The following is a 15,102-nucleotide window of genomic DNA, read 5'->3' as shown; positions in this document are numbered from 1 at the left end:
TGTTCTCAACAAAGAAAAAGGAGTCTGGTTTCCAAGCCCAAAGGACAGTGAGAATTAATTTTGTGTAGAACTGATGTTGTTCCAGACTGATGTTGCCCAGGAGAGCTGGTTTAGGGCAACACTTAGGTTCAGAGGAATAGATTTTTGGCCAAACAAAATGCTATTCTGAATGATGTATGAGGGAGAGAACAAGTTTTGTTACAGACTGAAGCCATGCAGAAGGCTGGCCTTGTGGAAGACTAGTGAGAAATTAAGTGTGCGTTCAGTTTAAATCGTAAACAATTGTAGAATCAGGCCGCACCCCATGAGATGAGCTGGAATTTGTGCACGAGGGAGTGGCTGAAGAGCAAAACCAGGGTAGGGAAACATGCAAGAGATGCCAAGGACAGACTGTTTCCATATGTATAAATTGCTAATGATGGGAGGAAATGGGTTCCCACAGTTAGAGCCCCCAAATCACTTTTTTTCTCAAAGGCGATTCAGATAAGCAGCATGGCTTAGTGGAAAAATCGCAGGCTTGGATGTCAGAGGGCATGGAGTTTAATCCCAGCTTCGCCCCTTGTCTGCTGTGTGACCTTGGGCCAGTCATTTCCCTTCTCTGTGCCTCAGTTACCTCCTCTGTAAAATGGGGATTAAGACTGTGAGCCCCACATGGGACAACCTGTCTACCTTGTATTTACCTCAGTGCTTAGAACTGTGCTTGGCACATAGTAAGTGCTTTACAAATACCATTATTATTATTATTAGTAATAATAAAAAATTTGGGTCCAATATATTTACCCTGCCCTCGAATCCCAACCCCATCCTGTGCCCCTTTTTGCCAATCTCATATTCTTCTCCTGTTCCATTTTCATTAGCATCGGAGAATAGGAGATTTAAATACATTCAGAGTCCCCCTCGTGATTATAGATTCCCATGGAAACCAAACCATCTCTCTCTATTCCTTCAAGGCTTACCCTAGTTGACCTTATCTGACACTAAACTCCAGTTTTTCAGACATCCCTTGGGACTGTGTTTGGCTCTGTAAATGATATGCCTCGTTTCAGTTGTTTGTATTCAGATGTTTCATTTTGGTTCCAGGCAGCCTGATGACATCTGTTGTCATGGAATCAGTGCCAGCAGCAGCAGCAGCAATGTCTCCGGGCAGTGGCCGCAACTTTGGGAGAGGCTCTGGCTTCCTGCCCAGAGAGCCAATGAACAGATTTATCCCCTTGTTCTGTTTCCCAGACCGTCTGGGATCCATTTGGATCCCAGGAAGCTGGGGACTCTGCCCTGCATCTTTTCTTTTGACAGTTCTGCAGCCAGTAACGATCCATGGTGCCTACATGTCTTGGAGCTGTTCTATGTTTCAGTCACTTAGATTTCATGTGTGGTTGTCTCTGCTGATTTGTGTTCTCCTGTTTGCTCCTTATGATTGTAAGCATTTTGACGGCTGGGGTCGTGTCTTGTTCTCCTTTATCTTTTGTCACAGCACCTGATCTGGACAGTGTTCAGTCAATATTGCCATTTGGTGGACCTAGTGCAGCATCCCATTTAATCTCTTCTGGGCGTGCTCCTCCCTGGTTTTCCTTAGGCAGACTTCTGAGTCCCTTCTGCCCACCATGGCCCAGTCCTTTGCAGAGCAGGAGGAAAATCTGAGGAGGGTCAAAAGAGCAGCTTGCAAAGACCAGCTAACTTTTCTCCCTCCACCCTGAATTTTATGGAGTCTGTTAGTGTAGGAACAGACGGTAGAAGGACAGTGAATTTCCACAGCATGATGCTGCCACAGTTTGGGGCCCCTCACATGGCCTCCTAGCAAGTGGGGAGGCTACAGGTCCTTCTCCATTCCGGGGGCTGCCCAGACGGGTGGGAGGAGAGAGGGGAAGACCTGCACTGCCTCAGGTGGCCATTGCAAATTTGGAAAACCCAGGGAGAGAGGCAGTTCTAGTCGCTCCCATTCTTCCAATTTTTTTTTAAAAATAGTATTTAAGTGCTTGCTATGGGCCTGGCTCTGAACTGACTGCTGGGGTAGATACGAGATAATCAGGTTGGACACAGTCCCTGTCCCACACAGCGCCCACAATCTTAATCCTTATTTTTTACAGATGAGGTAACCGGCACAGAGAAGTTATGTGACTTGTCCGAGGTCACACAGCAGACAAGTGGCAGAGAGGGATTAGAACTCAGTTCCTTTGACTCTCCAGTTCATGCTCTTTCCACTAGGTCATGCTACTTCTGCATTCCAAATTCCTGAGAGCCCAGGTCCCTCCAGACTTCACCTCTCCCACTGGAACTTTCCTGCAGTTCATATTAACCTCTGAGGGCATCTGGCTGGGCCTGGATAACCCAAGGTAGCTGTGTAGCCCATCCTGGTGCTAACCTCAACTCTGAATGGCCGGGAAACTCCAAAAGCCTCTCAAGCTTTTGGAAACGTCACCTTAGGCCCCTCAGCAACCTGTTTACGGTTGTGGGCACCCAGTTGAGCTATGGCTATCTTGCATGTGAAATATCAGTAAAATCAGTAAGTCTCCCTAGAGGCAAAAAACTGATATATTTCTCCAATTAAGCACTGGAGTCAAAGTTTATATATTGATCTCCCATTACCCGTTCTTCAATGCCTTTGTCATCCAGTAGTATTTACTGAGTGCCTTGAGTGAGGAAAACACTGTACATTTCAGGTTAGAATGTACAGACAAACCCATTACTGAATGAATAATAATGCTACCCTTTGGTGACATGACAGAGAAACAAATCCATTTTCCAAGTAAAGTTTCTTTCTTTATTATTTCAAAGCAAGAGAATCTGTATATGTTGTATGTCTACCTTGACAACATTTACTGAAATAAATTGGGGGACCAACCCTCACCCAGAGAAACAACCCACAGGTCATTGATTATAAAGACTCTTCTTATCTGTTCACAGCCCGGAAAGGGGGACAGTCATTAATCATCGATTAGACTGTAAGCCCGTCAAACGGCAGGGACTGTCTCTATCTGTTGCCAACTTGTTCATCCCAAGCGCTTAGTACAGTGCTCTGCACATAGTAAGCGCTCAATAAATACTATTGAATGAATGAATGAATATCCCCATTGACCTTACACATTTGCAAGAAAGATATAATGTATTAAAATAGTAAGCTAAGAAAATGGGGCTTTTTCATTGTGTTATGATGATTTTGAAGAGAGCTTATTTATTCCCTTTTTGGGTTTACAGATAATTCCAGCCCTTAATTATGGCATTCATTAAGTGCTTACGATGTGCCAAGCACTGTACTAAGCCCTGTGGCAGATTAAAGATAATCAGGTTGGACATGGCCCCTATCCTACAGGGGACTCAGTCCAAGCACTTGATTTGACTTTTAAATATATGGAACTATTGTTTGTTCATTTCATTCATTCATTCATTCAATAGTATTTATTGAGCGCTTACTATGTGCAGAGCACTGTACTAAGCGCTTGGGATGAACAAGTCGGCAACAGATAGAGACAGTCCCTGCCGTTTGACGGGCTTACAGTCTAATCGGGGGAGACGGACAGACAAGAACAATGGCACTAAACAGCGTCAAGGGGAAGAACATCTCGTAAAAACAATGGCAACTAAATAGAATCAAGGCGATGTACAATTCATTAACAAAATAAATAGGGTAACGAAAATATATACAGTTGAGCGGACGAGTACAGTGCTGTGGGGATGGGAAGGGAGAGGTGGAGGAGCAGAGGGAAAAGGGGAAAATGAGGCTTTAGCTGCGGAGAGGTAAAGGGGGGATGGCAGAGGGAGTAGAGGGGGAAGAGGAGCTCAGTCTGGGAACGCCTCTTGGAGGAGGTGATTTTTAAGTAAGGTTTTGAAGAGGGAAAGAGAATCAGTTTGGCGGAGGTGAGGAGGGAGGGCGTTCCAGGACCGCGGGAGGACGTGACCCAGGGGTCGACGGCGGGATGGGCGAGACCGAGGGACGGCGAGGAGGTGGGCGGCAGAGGAGCGGAGCGTGCGGGGTGGGCGGTAGAAGGAGAGAAGGGAGGAGAGGTAGGAAGGGGCAAGGTGATGGAGAGCCTCGAAGCCTAGAGTGAGGAGTTTTTGTTTGGAGCGGAGGTCGATAGGCAACCACTGGAGTTGTTTAAGAAGGGGAGTGACATGCCCAGATCGTCTCTGCAGGAAGATGAGCCGGGCAGCGGAGTGAAGAATAGACCGGAGCGGGGCGAGAGAGGAGGAAGGGAGGTCAGAGAGAAGGCTGACCCAGTAGTCTAGCCGGGATATAACGAGAGCCCGCAATAGTAAGGTAGCCGTTTGGGTGGAGAGGAAAGGGCGGATCTTGGCGATATTGTAGAGGTGAAACCGGCAGGTCTTGGTAACGGATAGGATGTGTGGGGTGAACGAGAGGGACGAGTCAAGGATGACACCGAGATTGCGGGCCTGTGGGACGGGAAGGATGGTCGTGCCATCCACGGTGATGGAGAAGTCTGGGAGCGGACCGGGCTTGGGAGGGAAGATGAGGAGCTCAGTCTTGCTCATGTTGAGTTTTAGGTGGCGGGCCGACATCCAGGTGGAGACGTCCCGGAGGCAGGAGGAGATGCGAGCCCGAAGGGAGGGGGAGAGGACAGGGGCGGAGATGTAGATCTGCGTGTCATCTGCGTAGAGATGGTAGTCGAAGCCGTGAGAGCGGATGAGTTCACCGAGGGAGTGAGTGTAAATGGAGAACAGAAGAGGGCCAAGAACTGACCCTTGAGGAACTCCAACAGTTAAAGGATGGGAGGGGGAGGAGGCTCCAGCGTAGGAGACCGAGAATGATCGGCCAGAGAGGTAAGAGGAGAACCAGGAGAGGACAGAGTCCGTGAAGCCAAGGTGAGATAAGGTATGGAGGAGGAGGGGATGGTCGACAGTGTCAAAGGCAGCAGAGAGGTCAAGGAGGATCAGAATGGAGTAGGAGCCATTGGATTTGGCAAGAAGGAGGTCATGGGTGACCTTAGAGAGAGCAGTCTCGGTAGAGTGGAGGGGACGGAAGCCAGATTGGAGGGGGTCTAGGAGAGAATGGGAGTTAAGGAATTCTAGGCATCGATTGTAGACGACTCGTTCTAAGATTTTGGGAAGGAAGGGTAGTAGGGAGATAGGACGATAACTGGAGGGGGAAGTGGGGTCAAGAGCGGGTTTTTTTAGGATGGGGGAGACGTGGGCGTGTTTGAAGGCAGAGGGGAAGGAGCCCTTGGAGATTGAGTGGTTAAAAATAGAAGTTAAGGAAGGGAGGAGGGCAGGGGCGATGGTTTTAAGAAGGTGAGAGGGAATGGGGTCCGAGGCGCAGGTGGAGGGGGTGGCACTTGCGAGGAGGGAGGAGATCTCCTCTGAGGATACTGCAGGGAAGGATGGGAAAGTAGGGGAGGGGGTTGTTGTGGGGGAGGGGAGAGGCGGAGGGGTGACTTTGGGGAGCTCAGACCTGATCGTGTTGATTTTCATGAGGAAATAGGTGGCCAGATCATTAGGGGTGAGAGATGGGGGAGGGGGAGGAACAGGGGGCCTAAGGAGAGAGTTAAAGGTCCGGAACAATCGGCGGGGGTGACGGGCATGGGTGTCGATGAGGGAGGAGAAGAAGCTTTGCCTGGCGGAGGAGAGGGCAGAGTTAAGACAGGAAAGGATAAATTTGAAGTGTGTGAGGTCGGCTCGGTGCTTGGACTTTCGCCAGCAGCGCTCGGCAGCTCGAGCATAGGAGCGTAGGAGGCGGACGGAGGAGGTGATCCAGGGCTGTGGGTTAGTGGAGCGAGAGCGGCGGAGGGAAAGGGGGGCGAGAGAGTCGAGATGAGTAGAGAGGGTGGAGTTGAGAGCGGAGCATTTGACCTGAGTGTTTGGTTTTTGGGCAAGTATTAGAGGGACACTGCCTTTCTTGGGTTCAAAAGGTTGTAGGGTAAAACAACACAGTTTTTCTATAGCCACATGAAAGACACATGAGAACAAAAGTGCTCTGCCTTGAGAAGAAACGTGGTCTAGTATATAGAGCACAGGCACAGCACACGTCATCTACTGTGTGAAGAAATGCTTCCTTCGGTTTATTTTGAACTGACCACCTTCAAGCTTGCAGGGAATCAATCAGTGATGTTTACTGTGCACTTACTGTGTGCAGAGCACTATCCTGAACACATGGGAGAGTTCGATGCAAGAGAGTTGGGAAGACATGTTCCCTTCCCACAAGGAGCTCACAGTTTACAGGGGGAGACAGACATTAAAATAAATCACGGATAAGTACGTATGGTCTGAATATCAAGTGCTTAGAGAGTATAGCTCCAAGTATAGGGGTGATGCAGGAGGGAGAAGGTGCAGGGGAAATGAGGGGTTAGTTTGGGAAGGCCTCTTGGAGGAGGTGTGGAGAAGGGTTCTATAATTTTTATATGGAAGCTGTTCCATCCTTCTTAACTATGAAATCCTATCTATATGAGCAAACACATTTTGGAGATAAATCTAGTATAATATTTGTTTGGCGGTCTATGAATTCAAGGCAAATTTTTATGTTCTGTGCCAATCCCACTCCAGTGGAGTGTCTGATGCAATTAGTTTAATGCTTTTGGAAGGTACTTGGGTGTGGTCTAGTGGGAAAAGTGGGAGTTAAGAGACCCAGGTCCTAGTCCCAACTTTGCCACTGGCTACTGCATCACCTTGGGCAAGTCAATTTATCACTCTGTGCCTCAAGTTCCTCATCTGTAAAATGGCTGTGAACCCCATGTGGGATAGGGACTATGTCAGATCTGGGTTTTTTTGTAGCAGTGCTTTAATATCATAATTATTATTTCTATCCAGAGCCAATTCCAGGGTCCATGATATCAGCTCACCTGTATTATTGGAAGACTTAACAGTCTTGGGCCTCGGTCACTTCCCGTGCTTCTGACCAGTCTGACTTTGGAGCTCATCTCTGTGCCCAGTGCAGCTGGTTCTGGCAGGAGATCGTTTTGTTCTTGGATCATTTCATTCTTTCTCCTGTTATTATGGAATAGCCGCTTAAAAGTTTCCCACAACAAGTAAGAGTGAACACAAATGAGTAATAGACTCTGGAAAGTTAAAACTTCCATAGGCAAAATTGTTCTTTAAGGTTAACATCCCATTAAAATGATTGGAAAGACCTTACTCTTTCCTAAACCATTGACTGGTTCAGTCTGAGGTCGGTTTGGTACCTACCGTTTGAGAAACATTTTCCTCTGGATACACTGTAACAAAATGAGTATGTTCTGAATGTAGAAAGGACAAAAACGATGGTGTTTCAAGTTGTGCTAACTTTGATTTCTGAAAGAGGGACTGGAGCCTGGAAGAGGCAGGTGTGAAGTGTCAATCAGGAGACTCACAGGAGAACACAAGTACCCTTTAGTTTGGTAGTGATACTGTGGGTGGTTACATCCAGGGTGTGATGTGCATGTGTGGGAGGGAGTATGGAGGAGAGCTAGTCCTAGAACCAGGGTAAAAATGACCGGTGAGACCTCTACACAGGGCTACCCTTGACCAAACAGTCCTGCTTCTGGGTGAAGGATGTCTTGCTGGCTAGAAGTGGAGCTGGGTGGCGGCAGGGGAGGGGGCAGGAGGGAAGATGGGGCTGGGCTAGACTAGGAGGAGGCAAGTTGGACCAGGTTACAAGAGTGTAGGGAGAGGCCAGACTGGAGCCGACCTGGGGCTTTTCCCCGCATCCTCTGAAGGGTGGGAAGCCAGTCCACGTGAAGGGCAGGCTTAGGCTTGCCTCTACCTCTTTATTTCTTTTACCATTAAAGCCTGGAACGTGGTCAATTCTGATTATATGCATCTGCCTTTGTTTTGATAATGTCTCCTATAAAAGAGCAAGAGAAAGGAAAATAGACTTCAGACATCAAATATTTTAACAAAGATAAGCAAGCCATTACTTAAATCAGAAAATAACACAGCTAGCCTATTGCCAAAGGAAACCTTGGCAAACACCCTCCCCCACAAAAAAAAAACAAAAACAAAACAAAAGGGTGAATCAATCCCAAAACAAGATATTAGGAATTCTCTTGGGGTAACAGGGACCTGACTACTGCTTCTAGTCCATGAGATTAAAAGTTTCTTGAGAGAAGGGACCATGCCTTTAACTTTCCTGGTGCCTCCAAGTGCCTAGTACAGTGCTTTGCACCCTAGGCCCTGAGGAAATATTCCTGAATGAGCCTCCTGCTTCTCGGATGAGAAGCAGCGTGGCTCAGTGGAAAGAGCACGGGCTTTGGAGTCAGGGGTCATGAGTTCGAATCCCGGCTCTGCCACTTGTCAGCTGTGTGACTTTGGGCAAGTCACTTCACTTCTCTGGGCCTCAGTTACCTCATCTGTAAAATGGGGATTAAGACTGTGAGCCCCACGTGGGACATCCTGATTCCCCTGTGTCTACCCCAGTGCTTAGAACAGTGCTCGGCACGTAGTAAGCGCTTAACAAATACCAACATTATTATTATTATTAATACGTCTTCCCATCTGCTCCCTGTAGGCAACCCTATCATACATCTCTTCTCCGAGCAATTTCTGTCATTTCCTTCTACTTTCTTCTATACGATTGTGTTTCCATAAGCTTAATCACATCACTGCTAGGCCCTGAACTCCCAGCAAAGAGAAAGGTCCTTGAAGAGAAGGTTCGCCTTCTTGGAGGCCACAGTGGGACTATTCTTTCTTAGTTGTTCGTGTTGTTCCTCGGTAACTCGTGGAGTTAGTAATTGCCTAACACAGTCTGCCAGAGAGTTCTACCATAATTTACTCCACAGTGCATGAATAGCAGTCACAAAATAGAGGCCGATTCTTTGTACTTTCATAGTCTCTTTGAATCAAGTAATACAAAGCGTAGTACAATGGTCCTGCTTCTCCAGTGAATTGAAGAGGAATAACAATTCAGCCTAGCATTTTCCTGAATTTTAGAAATAATGATTTAATGATTTACAGGGCACAGCATGGCTGCCGAGCCCGTGACAGGGAGGGCTTCAAAACAAAGAAGTTGCTTCTCATTTATTCTGATAATTATTGTTAGTCATTATGTTACATATTCCTAATTATGGAAGGACATAAATTATGAAGCGGACACGGAGGAACTGGATCTCCACCTTTACTGTGCACATTGAGACCTGAAGGTGCTGACAGACATGGTGATTGTCCTGTGGTCTTCAAGAGGGGAAGATCTGTTTACCCAGCTTCAGGTTATTCTAGGCTCCAGAGGGAAGGAGAGCTCAGTTGCATTTCCTCTCATCCCTCTTCCCCAGACCCCCCTGGTTCTACCTCTATGCTGCTCCTTTCAATGTTCTCTTTAGACTCTCACTGCCCAGTGAGGGATGCTCAGAGTTGAGAGGGAACTAATGAAAAGAACAATAATTGCAGTACTTGTTAAGCCCTTACAATGTGCCAAGAACTGCGGTAAATGCAGTTTGTGGATAGCGTTGGGGTAGATACAGTACACAGTATCCCCACTGTCAAATGGGGACTAAGACTGTGAGCCCCATGTGGAACAAGGACTGTGTCCAACCTGATTAGCTTGTATTCCCCGCCCCCAGTGCTTAGTACAATGCCTGGTACATAGTAAAAGCTTAACAAATGCCATAAAAAAGTGAGACGCAGGAGAACCGGTGTGAAACCAGGAAAGTATCCAGATAATGGTTGCTGTGTAGTCCCACTCTTATGAGAGAGGGAGTTTCGCTAATTCAGTGCCTGGCAGTTAAGCCATTGTAAGATGAATCAATTCTTTTCAGTTGGCAATAATGAGGAGCTCTAAGAAGTAAACTAGCCTGAGGGAAACATAGGTGGAGAGCTCAGGCTCAGAGTGAGGTACATTTGGGATTTGAAGAAGGAATGGGGTGGAGGAATCTCTAAGGAAAAACAAATTATAATGAGTTAGACCGTGTGATGTGTCCTAAAAGGAAAGGCCTTTCCAATTTTCTCTTCCAAGTTTTAAATGGAGAGATTAGTTTATTAACCAGAAACTGAAAGAACATATGCCATTTATGCTTTAATAACATGATTTTCAAGGGGAGGATTTCATGGGACCAGGAACATTAAATTGGTAGAATTATTTGCATCTCTGAGAGAAAGGGTGGTAATCCAGTTTTCAAGTGGTCTGTCCTAAGACCAGTAATGGTGTGATACTAAATGACTTTCATAGCAATTTATGGCTCTGGGTGTTAAAGAGAAGTTGTGTGGCTTATTGGAAAGAGCACAGGCTTGGGAGTCAGAAGGTCATGGGTTCTAATCCTGGCTCTGCCATTTGTCTGCTATGTGGCCTTAGGCAAATCACTTCACTTCTCTGGGCCTCAGTTTCCTCATTGGTAAAATGGGAATTGAGACTGTGAGCCTCATGTGGGACGGGGACCATGTCCAGCCTGATAAACCTGTATCTACCCCCTTTGCTTAGTACAGTCCCTAGCACATAGTAATCGCTTAACAAATACCACACATTATTATTAGAGGTGGCAAGATGATTGAGTACTTTAAAAGAAGAACTCTCTGGCTGGTAGTTTGTCTCATTTCCTTGAGAAGCAATAAAGTTACAATACTCACTTCCCCAATTATAACTGAGTTTTCCCCATGTGGTGAACCAGCCATCACTGCGAGGCTCTGATTTGAGGTCATGGGTTCTAATCCTGGCATTGCCATTTGTCAGCTGTGTGACTTTTGGCAAGTTACAACTTCTCTGTGCCTCAGTTACTTCTCTGTAAAATGGGGATTAAGACTGTGAGCCCCATGTGGGACAACCTGATCACCTTGTGTCTACTCTAGTGCTTAGAAGAGTGCTTGGCACATAGTAAGTGCTTAACAAATACCATCTTTGAGAAGCAGCATGGTTTAGTGGAAAGAGTATGGGCTTGGGAGTCAGAGGTTGTGGGTTCTAATCCTGGCTTTGCCACTTATCAGCTGTGTGACTTTGGGCAACTCACTTAACTTCTTTTGACTCAGTTACCTCCTCTGTAAAATGGGGATTAAGACTGTGAGCCCCATGTGGGACAACCAATCGATCACGTTGTATCTACCCCAGCGCTTAGAACAGTGGTTGGCACAAGGTAAGCACTTAACCAATACCATAATTATCATCATGTGGCATGACCTTTCTACACTTGGAACTTACTTTCAAATGAAAAAAGATTCCAAATTGCTCCACTACTATTTATTTCCTAACCATGAGGATGCATATCAAGAAGACCAACTATCCCATTGTCCTTTCAAGCATCCTGTTGCCCTTGCCAGAGTAATGGGTGGACTTTCATTAGTCTGGCTCCTGCAATGGCACTGTCTCTGATTTTATTTGAGGAGTTTTAGTTGGACACAGAAGTAGTGATGGCAACCATGTTGATGCTTAATGAATGTTGTCTTCCTGGGGTGAGAACTTGAAGTTTGATTTTGAGTAAGAGAAGGCATGGATGTTAAGTGGATGTGGATGAGAGACTTTAAAATACCAAGTGGAGGAAAGTGTGAAGAGAACAGCAGGAGGAAGAACAGAATAGGATGAAGAGAGCTAAAAGTAGAGGCATGATGACAGTGGGCATATATTCAATTACAGGATCAAGGAAAACGTCATGCATAGGAACTTGGATTTTTAATTAGAAAATGTTAATCTGATTGAAGTACAAAAATCATATTGTTCTGAAATTTGAAACCATTACAGAATAATCAAACCAGAGGACAATTTTATTTAAGTTTGCTTTTTGGTATAAAACTATGCTTCTTCATGGGAAGAGCTCAATTCAAACCAATGATGGAACTTTTCTTTACTTCTTTCTTTCAATTGGAAATTAACAAATTTCCTCCATGTCCCCAAAGAACTCAGAGGTTTCTATTGTCAAAATTTAACATGATCAGCTACTTCTTTCAGGCTGGGTTTTTAACCTGACTGAATTATCCTCGAGTCTGAAGTGAAGGCACAGAAAGAAAAACAAAATTAAAGCTTTGGCACTGGAAATTATTAGCAAAGAAAATTGATACACCTTGAGGTGTATCCTCACTAAAACATCACTCACTGAAGGCATGATTTCTCTATCAAATGTTGTGAATAATTTAGAAGTTTAATCTGAAAACCAGGGAGTATATCTTTTGGAAGACAGTGAAAAACTGTTACAAAAACTAATAGAAATCACAGGCCTTCCAAAAAAGAAAAATCCAATGACAGCCGGAAATCTGAGATTTTGATTTCAGTACAAACATACATCTTCAGGTACACAATGCTTCCTAACCCACTCGATTTCAGACTAGATCTTGACAAGTGGATATGCTGTCTAACTCTCTAGAAATACATTACTTTAGGAATTGGAAGGAGTTCATGGGCTTTGAGAAGTGGCCCATCCAGCTGTAGCTTATTTATCCATGTGCGTTTTACCCTCAGATTAACTGAATTGTGCTTTAAAATTATATCTGGGATGGCATTTCCTATTTGTAGAAACTTACTTGGGACACCTGAATGAGGGATCATTTTTCTGCTTCAAACCAAAATTACAGTCAGAATATTAAGTTCTGATAATTTTTACTGCAGGATCGTGTCACTTGTTAGGGTAGTAAACCTTTTGAGAAGGATAACTCCATAAAAACAGAGAGTACAGAGGGTTAGAACATGAGGTAATCATGCATACTTAAAACATATAAATTACAAGCTAAGGCAACATGCAGGGGCTGGGTTGATTAAAATAAATTAAGTGGACATGTAATAATTCAATTTTGATGAGGGGAAATGAGTACATTTGGGTTATAAATGACTACAAAATCAAGGAAGGCTACTGAAGACATTGAATATATTTAATTTGGAGGGAAAATTCATTCTAAATTTGGCTCAAGGAACAGGGTATAATTTTACTAAAATTAAAGATAGTGCAATAGTTTTAGATGGAATAGACTTTAGAAATAATTTAACAGGTGTGGGCAATAAGATCTTGGAAAAAAGTGGACACAGGGGACATAAACAAGGTGAAAATGTGAGGGATAATTATTCCTTTGATAACATCAAAGGGAATAGTCAGATGCCTTGATATGGGCCAGTAATAACTGGCTTTCATGCCTCCTGGGTTGGTCCTTCTTGGACCACTGGCAGAACTCTAGACTGTAATCTCATTGTAGGCAGGGAATGTGTCTGCTTATTGTTACGCTGTACTCTTCCAAGTACTTAGTACAGTGATCTACACACGGTGAACACTCAATAAATATGATCGCCTGCCTGCCAGAACTTTTTGTGGCTTGGGAACTCACCTATTTAATCAGAGCGGGCCACACAGAAGACAAATGGCAGAGCTGGGATTTAAAACCTGTGACCTTCTGACTCCCGGGCCTGTCCTTTATCCACTACGCCATGCTGCCCCAAACTTTGAGGTAAATGTGCCAGGGGTGGACTTGCTGAACAGTCCTTTGTAACCCTTCGACGCGCACACAGTCCCTCTCATTCCCAGGCATCTCTCAGAGCACAGAGCACAGGCTTGGGAGTAGGAAGGACGTAGGTTTCAATCCCCACTCTGCCACTTGTCTGGCTGTGTGACCTTGGGCAAATCACTTTGCTTCTCTTTGCCTCAGTTACCTCATCTGTAAAATGGGGATTAAGACTATTAGCCCCATGTGGGACAAGGACTGTGTCCAAGCTGATTACCTTGTATCTACCTATTGCTTGGTAGAGTTCCTTTCACATAGTAAGCGCTTAACAAATACCATAAAAAAAGGGAAATAGCTGATTGATATATTCAGTTGATTTATTTTAGGCAGAAAGCCATTACCCTTCTATTCATTTCTCACAGTGTCCTCCCTGAAAACCAAGAGCAGCATGATATTTAGCTAAAGACAAAATAAAAGGATAATGGCAAATGATAAATACCTAGATTTAATTCATAAAATTCACTGACTCACTGGATCCTTTGTTTCCAAGATACAAGTATACTAAACCTTAATTTTGTACTCATTAGGTAGTATAATTAATCATTGCTTGGTTCCGAACAAAACTTACTCTGTAGTACACCTCCTACTGAATAGTGTGAATCACCCTAGCGCTTATATCAGTTTTATTTTGGTAGTTTTCATGTTATACTGTTGGTAGGAGACTTTTGACAAACAAGAATAGTACAACAGTAATTCAAAATACTAAACCCTTCAATTAAAAATGAGTCAAATTAGTACCAATTCGAAGTGATTTGAACTATTCTGATGGAGGAATGGAAATTCTCTAAAGCTGAGAACTAGAACTGGAGTCTGGAAAAATGATATTTTTAAAGAGAAATGGTGATTTTGGTTTCCAACTGACTGATACACCACCATGCAGTCTTCAGTCAATCAATCAGAGGTATTTATTGAGAGCTGTATGCAGGGCACTGTACTAATTGCTTGGGTCGAGGATAACGCCTAGGTTACAGGCTTGTGAGACAAAGAGGAATGCCCCTGGAAAGAGCACAGGCTTGGAAGTCAGAGGTCATGGGTTCTAATCCCGGCTCCTCCACTTGTCAGCTGTGACTTTGGGCAAATCATTTAATTTCTCTGTGCCTCAGTTACCTCATCTGTAAAGTGGGGATGAAGACTGTGAGTCCCACGTGGGACAAGCTGATCACGTTGTATTCCCCCGGCGCTTAGAACAGTGCTTCGCACATAGTAAGCGCTTAACAAATACCCTCATTATTTATTTAGTTATTAGAGTTCTACTTACAATTTTAGAGCCAGCTAAGATGGACATGATTCATAGAAGACCTACTCAATGTTTCTGAAATCCTAAGTGACAAAGTCATTTGAGGGAAACTGAATCTGGGTTTAAATGGAGGAGCGGATGGCAAAGAGAATACAGAAAAATCAAAATTTACTTATTTGATTTTTGAAATATTCTAAATGTGCCTTTTAATAATGATAATTCTGGTATTTATTAAATGCCCACTACAGCACTGTACTAATTACTGGGGTAGATAAAAGATCATCAGGCTGGACCCAGTCCCTGTCCTGCATAGGACTTACTAAGTAGAAGGAAGAACAAGTATTTAATCCTCATTTTACAGAGAAGGAAACTGAGGCACAGTGATGTAAAGAGTCACTCAGCAGGCAAGTGGCAGAGCTGGGATTAAAACCCAGTTTTTCTGACTCCCAGGTTCATGCTCTTTCCACTAGGCCAAACTGCTTCTTCACACCTCTTCTCACAATCATTGGTCCATTATGTTCTCCCAGTGGCCACCTTCCTCTCCT

The sequence above is a fragment of the Ornithorhynchus anatinus genome, chromosome 7, assembly GCF_004115215.2.
Source record: "Ornithorhynchus anatinus isolate Pmale09 chromosome 7, mOrnAna1.pri.v4, whole genome shotgun sequence".
NCBI lineage: Eukaryota > Metazoa > Chordata > Mammalia > Monotremata > Ornithorhynchidae > Ornithorhynchus > Ornithorhynchus anatinus.
This window is presented reverse-complemented; position numbering follows the sequence as displayed.